The 15,573-nt window shown below is 43.4% G+C and overlaps 1 pseudogene; it reads left to right on the forward strand.

The window, feature by feature from the left end:
• The first annotated feature begins 812 nt into the window (after positions 1 to 812).
• On the forward strand, positions 813 to 2,184 carry LOC147963128 (uncharacterized; annotated as a pseudogene).
• Positions 2,185 to 15,573: the final 13,389 nt, after the last annotated feature.

Here is a 15,573-nt window from a genome sequence, read left to right on the forward strand (position 1 = left end):
CATAAATTGCAAGAGAGGACAGAAAATGCTCGACATTTCAGTGATACCAAGCCTTTTATGATGATTTGGCCACCCATATTCCCTGTGCTCAAGGATGATCCTGCAAGGTTTGCTTTTTGAACTTCAGATATCTATATATCTGTATATTGCTCGTGTTGAGGCCATAATTTTTTCCCTTTTAAACAACAAGTGGCTAGTCCAAGCTAAGTCAACGGTGGGTAGTCTGCTTTTGTGTGAGGCACTTATCCTTGTATGATTAGTTTTCTTTTACTGAAATACAAACTATGAAATGGAAACAAGTGGGTCTGCAATACGAGGGAATTCAATTTGTACTGGCTGTAGCTTTTGATAAGAACAACATATGTTTCTGGACCAAGTTGATTCTTTTTGTTTTTTATTGTTTATAGCATGGACCTCTAGTTTTGTTGTATCAGTTCTCTTATATGTTTCTGTTGTTGCATGCTACCAATTGTTCCTACAAAGCGGCATCACGGGCCACCCCAACGGCATCCCCTACCGGGATTCTCATCGGTGTGCCTCCCGTAAGAACTCTCTCGTCTCCTCTAGCGAAAGACGAACTTAGGGATAGGCTCCATCTGGTGGAGTTGACCAAATCAAATCTCCAACCTGGTGTGTCTCCCGTGCAAGATCCGCTTTTCCAATCCTGAATCTAACTCATCGGCTCCCTGATTTCATTCACTGGCTGCGGTTCGGGGTGACAAAGGGGAAAATCGGTTTTGCCACCCGCCCTTGGCTGTGCGTCGGTGCTTGATTTTGGGGGAGCACAGATGGTGGGATCCGGAAGCGGCGGCATGGAGGCTGCAAAGGGGAACGGAGCAAGTGCGGACCAGACAGTGGTGTTGGCGGATCTGAAGGAGAAGGAGAAGAGATGCCCTGTAGATGGGGCGGCTGTGGAAGAGGACATGGCAGAGCTGCTGAAGCGCCTCAATCTCACTTCTGAAGAAGCAGAGGCGGTCATATATATATTGGAAAATGAAAATGAAGAAGACTTGGTAAGCCTGAAATGGGCACTCATTGGCAAGGTATTATCCCCCAATATTTTGCATATTCAAACAATCATGTCTGCTTTAAGGCCAGCATGGGGTAATCCAAAGGGATTGACTGCAAAACCAGTAGCAGACAACACTTTCATTTTAGAATTTGCTTCCCAATCAGACAAAGAAAGAGTTAAATATGGGGGGCCATGGACAGTAGGGAAACATGCTGTTTTTCTTAACGAATTTGATCAGACTCTAAAGCCATCAGAGGTGACATTTGACAGAGTCATGCTATGGGCAAGGATAATGAACCCTCGGTTCGAATTGATGAATAAAACATGGGGGCAATATCTAGGAGCTAAACTAGGCAAGGTGGATAAAGTTGATGTGGATGAACAAGGTAGATCATCCGGGAATTGCTTGTGTGTTAGAGTCTCAGTTTGGGTTGCTCAACCTTTGAGGAGATGGGTCACGGCTTTCCCATAGAAACACAAGGCAATAGAAATATACGAGGTGAGATATGAAAGGCTTCCCCATTATTGTTTCTCTTGTGGTATAATTGGCCATTCCTCTCTGGAATGCCCAACACCTGGAGAGAGAGATAAGGAGGGAAAGCTACCATACAATGCTGATAGACTGTGTTTTAAAGAGGAGAAAAAGAAGTATGCCTCAATGTCCAGATCTGGACCTAGTTCCCAGTCAAGTGGCAAAAGCACATCATGAAGACAAAAATGGGGATTCAATTCTCCCTCCAAAATCCAACGACGGAGAAAGGAAGATAGAGGTGATCGGGGCTCTGGATGAGGTTACATCGCCAATGAAACAAAAGGAGCAAATCTACAAACAAAAAGGTAAGACGGAGGAGGACAGAGCAAGTAAAGCGTTGTTTTCTGCACAACTAAGTGGTGCAAAGATCACTGGGCAGAAGAGGAAACAAGTGAAGGTGTATACACCGAAAGGGCAAGCGCAGGCCTCGGGAGACAAGAAAATCCTTGAGGCCCCAAACCTGCCATTAATCTTAGTAGGGCAGGATGCAAGCAATGCCTACCCTACTCCATCTCTAGCAACCAGTGTTGACGATGCTCTGAGTGACTCACACAATAAATTGAAAATGGAACAAGGTGCTCTCCCAACAGGATCGGCGGATCAGGCGGAGGCTGCATGGCGGCCCCGCCACACGCAATGAACCTGCTATGCTGGAACTGTCGCGGCTTGGAATTGGACGTGACGGTGGGCGAGCTAAGATGGCTCGTGAAAAAACATCGTCCCTCCCTCCTCTTCTTATCCGAGACGAAGATGAGGGATTCCAGAGCACGGAACTTCATGTGGTCACTGGGATTTACTGGTTCTTATGCTGTAAGCAGTGATGGATTAAGTGGGGGGTTGGTTCTTTTTTGGGCCTCTTCCCTGTCAGTCACCTGGAAAGCCTTCTCCAAGCAGATTATTGACATCATTGTTAAATTACAAGAGGGCATTTAATGGAGAGCAACTTTTGTGTATGGGTAACCAAGAAAGGAATTAAGACATATTTTTTGGGACAGGCTTCGATTCTTAAGAACAACTTGGTCAGGACCGTGGATATGTGCTAGTGACATCAACGAAGCATTGAGTACAGAGGAGCACATGGGGGCAAAGAACCGAAATGATAACCAGATGATGATGTTTCGGGAGTGCCTTGATGATTGTGGCCTGGTAGATTTGGGATACATTGGTCCTAAATTCACATGGTCCAATAGACAAGAGGGTAAACGTAATATCAGGGTCAGATTGGATAGGGTTGTTGCCAATGGGGATTTCATGCAGATTTTTGATGATTGCACAGTAGAGAACATCATCACCACCACTTCGGATCATTATGCCATTTTCGTGACAATAGCGAGAAGAGATGAAAAGGTCCGCAATGAACCAATCCAACAGTCCTTCAAGTTTGAAGCAGCATGGATGAGAGCCTCTGATTATGATCATATGATTGAGGAATATTGGAAGGTGCACAAAGGAGGCATTACTTCTATAGATAACACATGGTCTGCTCTTAATAAATTGTCATGCAGCTTGCAAGAGTGGAGCAAAGTCTCTTTTGGCTCAGTTAAAAAGGAGATAAGGAAACTAGAGAAAAGGCTAACTAGTATTCGTAGAAATAATATTGTGAGCAACAACTCAGACGAAGAAAGAGATATAGAGAAGAGACTGGGTGAGTTCTTTGAAAGAGAAGAGATCATGGCTAAACAATGGTCAAGGGTAGAATGGCTCAGGGAAGGAGACCGTAATACCTCCTTCCATGCTCGAGCTTCAGCAAGAAGATGAAATAACATAATCAAATTCCTTCATAAAGCTGATGGATCTAGATGTGAAGACCCTGAGGGCATCAAAGGCATGGTATATGATTTCTATACCTCACTTTTCACCTTTGAACCCTCAGTTTCAATTGATGCAGTACTTGAAGCCATACCAAAGAAAGTTACTGAACAAATGAATGAAGCCCTATGTCGAGAGTACACAAAAAATCAAGGCTGCTCTTTTCCAAATGGGACCTTGATACGTCTCCAACGTATCTATAATTTTTGATTGCTCCATGCTATATTATCTACTGTTTTGGACTATATTGGGCTTTATTTTCCACTTTTATATTATTTTTGGGACTAACCTATTAACCGGAGGCCCAGCCCAGAATTGCTATTTTTTGCTTATTTCCGTCAAGAAAGCCACGAGGCAGTCACGAGGGTGGAGGGCGCCGCCCTAGGGCGCGCCCCCTACCTCGTGGGCCCCTTGAAGCTCCACCGACGTACTTCTTCCTCCTATATATACCTATGTACCCCCAAACGATCAGATACGGAGCCAAAAACCTAATTCCACCGCCACAACTTTCTGTATCCACGAGATCCCATCTTGGGGCCTGTTCTGGAACTCCGCCGGAGAGGGCTATCATCACGGAGGGCTTCTACATCATCATCATAGCCTCTCCGATGAAGTGTGAGTAGTTTACCTCAGACCTTCGGGTCCATAGTTAGTAGCTAGATGGCTTCTTCTCTCTTTTTGGATCTCAATACAATGTTCTCCCCCTCTCTTGTGGAGATCTATTCGATGTAATCTTGTTTTTGCGGTGTGTTTGTTGAGACCGATGAATTGTGGGTTTATGATCAAGTCTACCTATGAATAATATTTGAATCTTCTCTGAATTCTTTTATGTATGATTGCTTATCTTTGCAAGTCTCTTCGAATTATCAGTTTGGTTTGGCCTACTAAATTGGTTTTTCTTGCAATGGGAGAAGTGCTTAGCTTTGGGTTCAATATTGCGGTGTCCTTTCCCAGTGACAGAAGGGGCAGCAAGGCACGTATTGTATTGTTGCCATCAAGGATAACAAGATGGGATTTTATCATATTGCATGAAACTATCCCTCTACATCATGTCATGTTGCTTAAGGCGTTACTCTGTTTTTAACTTAATAATCTAGATGCATGCTGGATAGCGGTCGATGAGTGGAGTAATAGTAGTAGATGCAGGCAGGAGTCGGTCTACTTGTCTCGGACATGATGCCTATATACATGATCATACCTAGATATTCTCATAACTATGCTCAATTCTGTCAATTGCTCAGCAGTAATTTGTTCACCCATCGTAGAATACTTATTCTCTTGAGAGAAGCCACTAGTGAAACCTATGGCCCCCGGGTCTATTCTCATCATATCAATCTCCACCACTTTATTATTGCTTTGCTTTTTACTTTGTCTTTTACTTTTCACTTTGCATCTCTATACCAAAAATACCAAAAATATTATCTATCATCTCTATCAGATCTCACTTCCGTAAGTGACCGTGAAGGGATTGACAACCCCTAATCGTGTTGGTTGCATTGACCTATTGTTTTTGTGTAGGTACGAGGGACTCGAGCGTAGCCTCCTACTGGATTGATACCTTGGTTCTCAAAAACTGAGGGAAATACTTACGCTACTTTGCTACATCATCCTCTCCTCTTTGGGGAAATCCAACGCAGTGCTCAAGAGGTAGCAAGAAGAATTTCTGGCGCCGTTGCCGGGGAGTCTGCGCAAAAGTCAACATACCAAGTACCCATCACAATCCCTATCTCTCGCATAACATTAGTTGTCATTTGCCTCTCGTTATCCTCTCCCCCAATTCACCTTTTCCGTTTTATTCGCCCTCTCTTTTCCGTTTGCCTTTTTCTCGCTTGTCTTTTGTTTGCTCGTGTGTTGGATTGCTTGTTTGTCGCGATGGCTCAAGATAATACCACATTGTGTGACTATACCAATACCAACAACAATGATTTCCTTAGCACTCCGATTGCTCCTCTTGCCAATACTGAATCTTGTGAAATCAATACTGCTTTGTTGAATCTTGTTATGAAAGATCAATTCGCCGGCCTTCCCAGTAAAGATGCCGCTACTCATCTGAATAGCTTCATTGATTTATGTGATATGCAAAAGAAAAAAGATGTCTATAAAGATATTGTTAACATGAAGCTATTTCCTTTTTCGCTTAGAGATCGTGCTAAAGCTTGGTTTTCGTCTTTGCCTAAAAATAGTATTGATTCTTGGAACAAGTGCAAAGATGCTTTTATCTCTAAGTATTTTCCTCCCGCTAAGATCATCTTTCTTAGAAACGACATTATGAATTTTAAGCAACTTGATCATGAACACGTTGCACAAGCTTGGGAGAGAATGAAATTAATAATACGTAATTGCCCTACTCATGGTTTGAACTTGTGGATGATTATACAAAAATTTTATGCCGGATTGAATTTTGCTTCTAGAAATCTTTTAGATTCGGCCGCCGGAGGCACTTTTATGGAAATCACTTTAGGAGATGCTACTAAACTCCTAGATAATATTATGGTTAATTATTCTCAATGGCACACTGAAAGATCTACTAATAAAAAAGTGCATGCGATAAAAGAAATTAATGTTTTGAGTGGAAAGATGAATGATCGTATAAAATTATTTGCTACTAAGAGTGTTTCTTCTGATCCTAATGATATAGTGGATCGTATAAATATTTCTTGAACACAAGCTGAACGTATGTACGCAGGGTATGCTTGAACTGATCCATGGTTTGTGATTCAGATATATAATAGAGGCTAGTCCAAGCTAGCAGTGGGCAGTTTGAGTTTGTGTGGCATTCTCCTTCTATGGCCAGAATTTGTTTTACTTGAATACAAAACATAAAATTGAAATGTGTCCGTCTTGGATATGAATGCATTTAATTTGTACTGCTGTTGCTATTTGAAAAAGAAAAAAACTATAGTTCTGAGCCAAATTCGCTATTCAGATTTGTCAGCACAAAAGAAACTATATTGACAAACGTTGTTAGACACATTTCTTGTTAGTTCATCTGATATGTTGATGCTTAAAAAAATCTGATATGTTGATGCTTAAACGTGGCAAAACAAATGGATACTATGCTGAACCTCCTCTGCTTTCTCTGAAACAGGGATGCCATGTGAAGAAAAAGCATACGTGGGAGCTTTTGAATGGCGAGTGACAAAGTCTCCAGCAAGGAAGAGAAAAGAGCTGCATTTCCTTGCTTGCAATTCTAGTAACTATCTTTGTTAATACTTGTAGAGTAATGGATTAATTAGGATGCTATGTAACTGGAGTATGTACCCCTATCCTATGTATCATGACAACTGCTTGTGACCCAGGTCTATGTTTTGTGAAGAAGACTCTCCGTTCGTATGTTTATTAATGATATTTTCTGATCCGCTTGGGTCGCACTGTTGTGTTTTCTCTACTGGTGAGGTACAGTATTTGTGGAATTGGTCTTGTTGTTCACAATTGCTGAAAATCTGTTTCTGTTAGCGATACTTCTTTATCTCTATTTCAACTGGAATACTGAAATGTGGCTTTGAGGCTACATAGGTTGATTCAGGAGTGTTTTTTTGTTCGAGGGAGGTTGATTCAGGAGTGTTTGTGATTCAGGAGAATGTAGTGATGAATGATGAACAAGCAGAGTTGTAAGAGAAACCTCAAGAGGCAAGTGAACTCAGTAAGAGTATTTTGTCATCCAGTAGATAGTCAGACTGAAGTATGAATATTTTCTATACCACTTCACTTGGTCAGCACTGAAAAGTTCAGATAAGGAGTGTCGTTATTTAAGTTTCTAGCTGTGGTAAATATTCTCATCACCGTCACCAGGAGGAAACACTGCATCCGTCTATGGATATACTCCTATATAGCTTGTCACCAACTAGAGTAGTACACTTCACAACGTCCAAACTCGAGTATATAATTAGACCTCTAAGATGATAAATCATGTAAACTCATACCTTCGAACAATTCAGACATTTTGATTATGTACATGCATGATGAGGCAATTGAGCGGAAAAGATATAGAAAACTTTGGAGAGCATATAGCTTGAATAACAACTGAAATAATCAATCTGTTGGCACTCATTTTTTTAAGCTAGGGCCCAGGCGAAATTCCTCTTTCCCATGCAGTCTATCTATGTCCCGTTCCCTTCATGGGACAAGCAATGCATGCTTAACCCTTCACACAGATAATTAGAAGTATATATCTACTAGTAGATTGGATGATTAAATCTGTAGAGAGGAGGGCATCTGCATCAACGACGCATCCATGACCTCCAACTTTTTTTCAAGTCATGTCCCTTGAGGCTCCGATTCATTAAAAAAGGTAGTAGAGAGTTTCCGGTTTATTTGCGGAAACCCGGGTGCCAAGGAGGCAGACAATGGAGGTTTCCTACAATGTCATTGTCATCACTTCTTCCCGAGCAAGTGACTCCGACTTCACCACAGACGATCCATCAAGACCTCTTCGAGCAAACGGCATACGAGAACCACGTGCCAAGGACAATGCAGCTCCGACTTCGTTCACAAGTCTCAGAGAAGAAAGAAGCATGCTATGCACCAACATAGCCAGACCAGTCCATCAGCCGACATTGTTGCCGCCGCATCGCCTCGCAATGCTACAACTTTGACTTCACGCAGAAGGACATGTCCAACGATCGACAACGAAGGACCTTTCGTGACTCTGCTCCTCTTTCCACCATCCTTGTTGCCACATCACTCACAGCGCCATCGAAAGTGAAGAACCTACCCCGCCAGGCACATTTGGATCACCATCCAGACACCTACCGGTCACAATGTCGTGTGTGTCCATCCCAAGGAAAGTGTGAGGGATCGATGACCTTCCAGACGACGCCACTAGGCGGTAGCAAAATGGAAAAAATAACCTCATTGCCCAACCAATACCTGAGTCTTAGGCTTTCAATTAAATTCCAAGGTCCGAAGGGGTAAGATGAGAACCACAAAGCCCCCCCCCCCCCCCAAGGACGAAAAACGACGTCTGCAGATGCCATGACGTCCAGGCTTTCGCCCGGAGCTGCTCACTCCAACAAATGCTAGCGAGCCGCATCCGGCCAGAACCTGATTGGACATCCCACCACCACTACACCGCCGTAGCCGCCGACGGCTGACACGCCGAGCACGATGATCAGGAAGGGGGGTTGTCATACCACCCCTACCTGCTGGTGGGGACACCAAGCCGAAGCCAAGGTACCCATCGACATCGTAGCACCGAGCCTGAAGGATGCTAGAGTAGCCACCGACTGTAAGCTCTGTCACTGAAAGTTGCCATGTCATGCAGTAGATGGGGATCGAGCCTCCCCCACCAAAAGACTGGCAGCCACGCCACCCGCACATCCATGACGGCCACAACCAGGTACACGGGCCCAGCGTCCAGCCAACTAACCCCCCTACCTGTGCAAAAACTATGAAAAACCAGCCCAGGATTGTTTTTTTGTCCGGTTTTGGAAGTTATGGGTTGTAAACTAGACAGTTCCATAGTTTAGAGTTGTGTTTTAGATTTTTGTGGCAGTTTGAGGTTTTAATATGAACTTCTCTCTAACATCACAGATGGAATATATTCAGGAAGAAAGATGGTACTCCAGGCACAGTAGTACACTTTGGTGCACCTTGGTTTACGGCTGTTTCGTAGTGATTCGCTTAAAATTGGAGGATGTGTTAACAGGGACTATCGCTAAAAAAACTACCCAATTTGAATAGTGTCAAAGTATGGTCAAATTAAGGAAAAATATGATTACCACAGTAATATAGTCAAATGCAGGATTTCTCATTTCCTCTACGAGAACATTGTCAAACATAACACCACAAATAAAATAATACGTCCAGTGAAATAAAAATGATCACAAACTTTTCGCCAATGGTCACTGGATCGGACCGCATGGTTTTTAGCAGGATAAAACTAGCAGAACTATGAAGACAGATTTTTATTTCGCTGAGACATCATTCATGCGGTGACGCAACAAACAAAACTAATAAAGTTAAATTATTTTTTACATCAAAGAAGTGGATGAATGGTCCCAGATATAGTGTTCCAACAACCATGTGGACCCATATGAAGTTGAAATTGTAACCAGTGACGAAGGTGAATGTGTTGGGCTAAGTCCCTCCACATGGAGGTGTGTTGGCAGCCCAACATCAGCCCACACAAGTCCAACACATATGAACCGTTGATCTGTTCTGCATCCAACGGTTGTGAGTGTTTCCTGGTGAAGGGAGCAAGGAGAAAACCCTAGTCACCCCACCCCTTGCTGGTGATGGCTGCCATTCGAGATTGAGAGAGAGAGCACACAAGAGAAAACACAACCTGAGAGAGGAAGAAGAAGAAGCAGAGGTTCTGTCCAGATTTGCTGCATCTGACTAGACAGTGTTCAAGCTGGTGGTTGGAGGCTCAAACATGCTTGGATCGACCCCAAACTTGGTGAGCTCGTTCCTTACTTTGAGTACTTCGATCTGGTTAGCTGGTTTGAGAATTGGGTCAGTGGAGCATCAGATTTAAGAGTGGTTTTGTCAGCTTTGACTGATGAAGTTTCAGAATAGAGTAGTTTTGGGAGACGAACAGTTTTGTTAGGCAAACGATATCCGATTGAGCTGAAATTTGGAGGGGATCTTAGGAACTCGTGTGTCTACTTGTCTGCCAAATTTGGTGCTGTTTGGTTCAGCGGTTTAAAAGCAGTTTGCAAAACACTGGAGGGTACAGAAACTGTGTAAACTCTACTTTGCTGAAATCTTGTCTCTTGTGGTTGTTGTTGCTGTTGTCGGTTGGCAACGTGGAGAGTGTGTTGTAAATCTCTCTAGAGGTTCTAGAGAAGACTTTGTACTCATCATTCTCATAGTGAAGTTGCGTGGACCGGTCGGTCCACAGCGTGGTTTTTTACTCCTCAAGTTGAGGAGGGTTTTCCACGTTAAATCCTGTGTCACTTGTGCATGTTGTTTGTGTTATTCCGCTGCTTACTTGTTGGTTGAAGCTGTCCTAAAAGTTCATCACAAGTGGAGGGGGCTGTGTAGTGGGCATATTTGCCGTGCCGGTGAATTTGGGCAGCGCATTGTTGCTGTCCAGTCTCAACAAAGTGGTATCAGAGCCTTGGTTTGCTTATGCAAATTGCTGAGTTTCTTGTGGTGAAAGATGAAAGTGAATACCAGCAGAATGATATCTTTGAATGGTACAAATTATCAAGCATGGAAGGGCAAGATGGAGGACTTGTTGTATGTGAAAGAATACTGGAAGCCAGTGTTCTCCACTTAGATGCCGGAGGGCATTGAGGAAGGTCAGTGGAAGGTACTTCATCGCCAAGCTTGTGGGTTCATTCGGCAATGGGTCGATGATAATGTTTTGAACCATATCATTGATGAGACACATGCACGCACCTTATAGCAGAAATTGGAAGAGTTGTTTGCCCGAAAAGAAGGTACAAACAAGATGTTCTTGATCAAACAATTGATGTGCTTGAGGTACAAAGAGGGAATTCTAATTGTAGATCATGTGAATACATTCCAAGGCATTATAAATCAGCTTTCTTAAATGGGAATAACATTTGAAGATGAAGTGAGAGCTTTGCTGCTACTAGGCTCATTACCGGACAGCTGGGAGACCTTTAAGGTCATGGTTTGCAATTCAGCACCTAATGGAGTTGTCACTTGGACTCTTGTGAAAACCAGGGTACTAAATGAAGAATCCAGAAAGGTGGCTGAAGCTAGTTCTTCCTCACATTCAGAGGTGTTGGTCACTCAGTCCAGGGGGAGAAGCAAGAGCAGAGGTCCAGGTAAAGGGGCAGAAAGAGGTAGGAGCAAATCAAAAAGTAAGTATGCTGATTATGAGTGCCATCACTGCCATCAGAAGGGCCACATTAAGTGGCAATGTGACAAGTGGAAGAAAGACAAGAAGAAAAAGAAGAAGCAAGATCAGAAGCAAGTTGACGATGATAGTGACACAGAGGGCAACCGAGTTACTGCAGTAGAAGAGGATGTCATGCTTGTTATGCATGAAGAAAATGAGGGCAGATTTGGTTCCACTGTTGAGGAGAGGATCACTGTTGTTTCTGATGAAACAGTCAACCTTGTGGATGTTGACGAGATGATTTGGATACCGGACAGCGGTGCTACCATTCATGCTACATCTCCCAGAGAGCTTTTCACTAACTATATATCAGGTGATTTTGGTGTTGTGAAGATGGGGAACAATGATAGAGCAGCCATCATTGGAAAAGGATATGTGCATTTGGAGACCGCAAATGGTACAAGGTGAGTCCTCAAATCTGTGAGGCATGTTGAGGCACTTCATCTCAATATCATTTCAGTTGGTTTTCTTGATGGAGATGATTACTTGAGCAGTTTTGGAAAAGGGAAGTACAAGCTCACCAAAGGCAACATGATTGTTGCAAGAGGTAAAATGATCTCAGTGTTGTATCATATTCATGCTAAGCTCTTTAGTTCTTCTGTCAATGCACTAGAGAAGGATGATCATTGTGCTCTATGGCACAAGAGACATGGGCACATGAGTGAGAAGGGGATGACAGTGCTAGTGAAGAAAAAATTGTTGAAGGGTGTGAAAGGAGTTCACATCAAGAAATATTCAGATTGTCTAGCAGGGAAGCAACACCGAGTTGCCTTCAAGACTCTACCTCCTCACAAGAAGCCCGAGAAGCTGGACTTGATACATTCCGATGTTTGCAAAATGTCGATAAGATCTCTTGGTGGTGCTAAGTACTTTGTGACTTTTATTGATGACTTTTCCAGGAAAGTTTGGGCCTTCACTTTGAGGACCAAAGATCAAGTACTAGGTGTATTCAAGAAATTCCAAGCCTCGGTTGAGAGAGAAACTGAGAAGAAGATCAAGTGCATTCGCACTGATAATGGATGAGAGTATATTGGGCCATTTGATGCATATTGCAAGCAGCAAGGTATTAGGCATCAATTTACTCCCTCGAAGACACCACAGCTGAATGGTCTTGCTGAGAGGATGAACAGGACAATTGTGGAGAGAGAGTTAGATGCTTGTTGTCAAGTGAAAAACTACGCAAACACTTTTGGGGTGAGGCTTTGATGACTGCAGTTTATCTTATTAATCTCTCACCAAGTTATCCTTTGCAGGGAGATGTTCCTAACAGGGTCTGGTGTGACAAGGACGTCTCATATGACCACCTGAAGGTTTTTGGGTGCAATGCCTTTGTTCATATTCCTCAAGATTAAAGGTCAAAGCTTGATTCGAAGACACAACAGTGTATCTTTCTTGGTTATGGTGGTGATGAGTTTGGCTACAAGTTGTTTGACCCTATAGCAAGGAAAGTCGTGAGAAGCCGTGATGTTGTGTTTGTTGAAGACCAAACAATTGAGTATATTGTGAAGACAAAGGGGCAGGTTCCTCCTCAGCAGCAGCAAGATATGATTGATTCTGACCCAGTTCCTGCAGCTCCAGCTCATGTGCAAGTTGAAGCAGATGCATAAGATGTACATGGTGATGTACATGGTGGTTCAGGTGAAGAAGAAGCTACCCAACAGCAGTAGCAAGAGTATGATGCTGAAGTTCATGATCCGGATCAGCAGGAAGCACCAGCACCAGAAAGTCCACCAGCAGCTCCACTCAGAAGATCCAATAGGGGTCGAATTCCTTCCAGCAGATATCCCTCAGATCAATACGTGGTGTTATTATCTGACAGTTCGGAACCTGAATGCTTTGCAGATGCAATGGAAGATGAGCACAAGAAGGAGTGGAAAAAGGCTATGCAAGAAGAGATGAATTCCTTGCATAAGAATCATACTTATGAGTTGGTGAAGTTGCCCAAGGGCAAGAAAATTTTGAAGAACAAGTGGGTCTACAGAATCAAGCAAGAAGAGCACACATCACATCCAAGGTACAATGCCAGGCTAGTTGTAAAAGGATTCGGCCAGAGAAAAGGCATTGACTTTGATGAGATCTTTTCTCCGGTTGTGAAGATGACATACATAAGAGTAATCCTTGGCATGGCAGCAAGTCTCAACTTGGAGGTTGAGCAAATGGATGTGAATACTGCATTCCTTCATGGTGAGTTGGAGGAAGAAATATACATGGAGCAACCTAAGGGGTTTCTTGTGAAAGGCAAAGAAGACTATGTGTGCAAGCTGAAAAAAAGTCTCTATGGTCTGAAACAAGCACCAAGACAATGGTACATGAAGTTTGAAACTGTCAAGGGGGAGCAAGGCTACAAGAAGTGTAGCTCAGACCATTGTGTGTTTATTCAGAGGTTCTCAGGTGATGATTTCATCATATTATTGCTCTATGTTGATGATATCCTGATTGTTGGCAAGAATGTCTCTAGGATTGCTAAGTTGAAGAAGGAGTTGAGCAAATGTTTTGCTATGAAAGACTTAGGTCCAGCAAAGAACATTCTCGGAATGAGAATTGAGCGAGACAGAAATTGTAACAAGTTGTACTTGTCTCAAGAGAAGTATATTGAGAAGGTACTTCAGAAGTTCAGGATGGAAAATGCTAAAGTTGTGAGTTGTCCACTAGCAGCCCATTTCAAGTTGAGCAGAAAGCAATGTCCTACCGCTGATGAGCAGAAAAAGAAAATGCATCATGTTCCTTATGCTTCAGCGGTTGGGAGTTTGATGTATGCTATGGTGTGTACAAGGCCTGACATTGCTCATGCGGTTAGTACTGTGAGCAGATTTATGTCCAATCCAGGAAGACCTCATTGGGAAGCCGTGAAGTGGATTTTGAGATATCTTCGGGGCAGCACAAATCTGAAACTTTGCTTCGGTGATGGTGAGGCCAAGCTGATTGCTTTTTCAGATTCTGACATGGCTGGAGATGTTGACAGAAGGAAGTCTACTTCAGGTTACTTGGTTACCAATGCAGGGGGAGCGGTGTCATGGCAAAGCATGCTGCAAAAGTGTGTGGCACTGAATACAACTAAAGCTGAATTCATTGCAGTAACAGAGGCGAGCAAAGAGCTATTGTGGCTGAAATGGTTGGCTTGTGAGCTTGGTTTTAAGCAAGACAAGTATGTATTGTTTTGTGACAACCAAAGTGCTATCCACTTGAGTAAGAATGCAAACTTTCATTCAAGGTCTAAGCATATAGAAGTCTGTTATCATTGGATTCGAGATGTGTTGTATTCCAAGCAAATGCAACTTGAGAAGGTTCACACCGATGACAATGGGGCTGATATGTTAACTAAAGTGGTGACAAGGAAGAAGCTTGAAGTATGCCGCCGGCTCGCTGGCATGGCTGCCGGAAGGCAGTGAGACCCTCCATGATGTCGGGAGGGGGAGTTTATTGGGCTAAGTCCCTCCACATGGAGGTGTGTTGGCAGCCCAACATCAGCCCACACATGTCCAACACATATGAACCGTTGATCTGTTCTGCATCCAATGGTTGTGAGTGTTTCCTGGTGAAGGGAGCAAGGAGAAAACCCTAGTCACCCCACCCCTTGCTGGTGGTGGCTTCCATTCGTGAGAGTGAGAGAGAGAGCACAGAAGAGAAAACACAACCTGAGAGAGGAAGAAGAAGAAGCAGAGATTCTGTCCAGATTTGCTGCATCTGACTAGACAGTGTTCAAGCTGGTGGTTGGAGGCTCAAACGTGCTTGGATGGACCCCAAACTTGGTGAGCTCGTTCCTTACTTTGAGTACTTCAATCTGATTAGCTGGTTTGAGGATTGCGGCAGTGGAGCATCGGATTTGAGAGTGGTTTTGTCAGCTCTGACTGCTGCAGTTTCAGAACAGAGTAGTTTTGGGAGACGAACAGTTTGGGTAGGCAAACGATGTCCGATTGAGCTGAAATTTGAAGGGGATCTCAGGAACTCGTGTGTCTACTTGTGTGCCAAATTTGGTGTTGTTTGGTTCAGCGGTTTAAAAGCAGTTTGCAAAACACTGGAGGGTACAGAAGCTGTGTAAACTCTGCTTTGCTGAAATCTTGTCTCTTGTCGTTGTTGTTACTGTTGCCGGTTGGCAACGTGGAGAGTGTGTTGTAAATCTCTCTAAAGGTTCTAGAGAAGACTTTGTACTCATCATTCTCATAGTGAAGTTGCGTGGACCGGTCTGTCCACATCCGTGGTTTTTTACTCCTCAAGTTGAGGAGGTTTTCCCACGTTAAATCCTGTGTCACTTGTGCATGTTGTTTGTGTAATTCCGCTGCTTACTTGTTGGTTGAAGTTTTCCTCAAAGTTCATCTCAAGTGAAGGGGGCTGTGTAGTGGGCATATTTGCCGTGCCGGTGAATTTGTGCAGCTCATTGTTGCTGTCCAGCCTCAACATAATAAA

This window comes from Triticum urartu, chromosome 6A (genome assembly GCF_056163025.1).
Source record: "Triticum urartu cultivar PI428250 chromosome 6A, HENAU_Tu73, whole genome shotgun sequence".
NCBI lineage: Eukaryota > Viridiplantae > Streptophyta > Magnoliopsida > Poales > Poaceae > Triticum > Triticum urartu.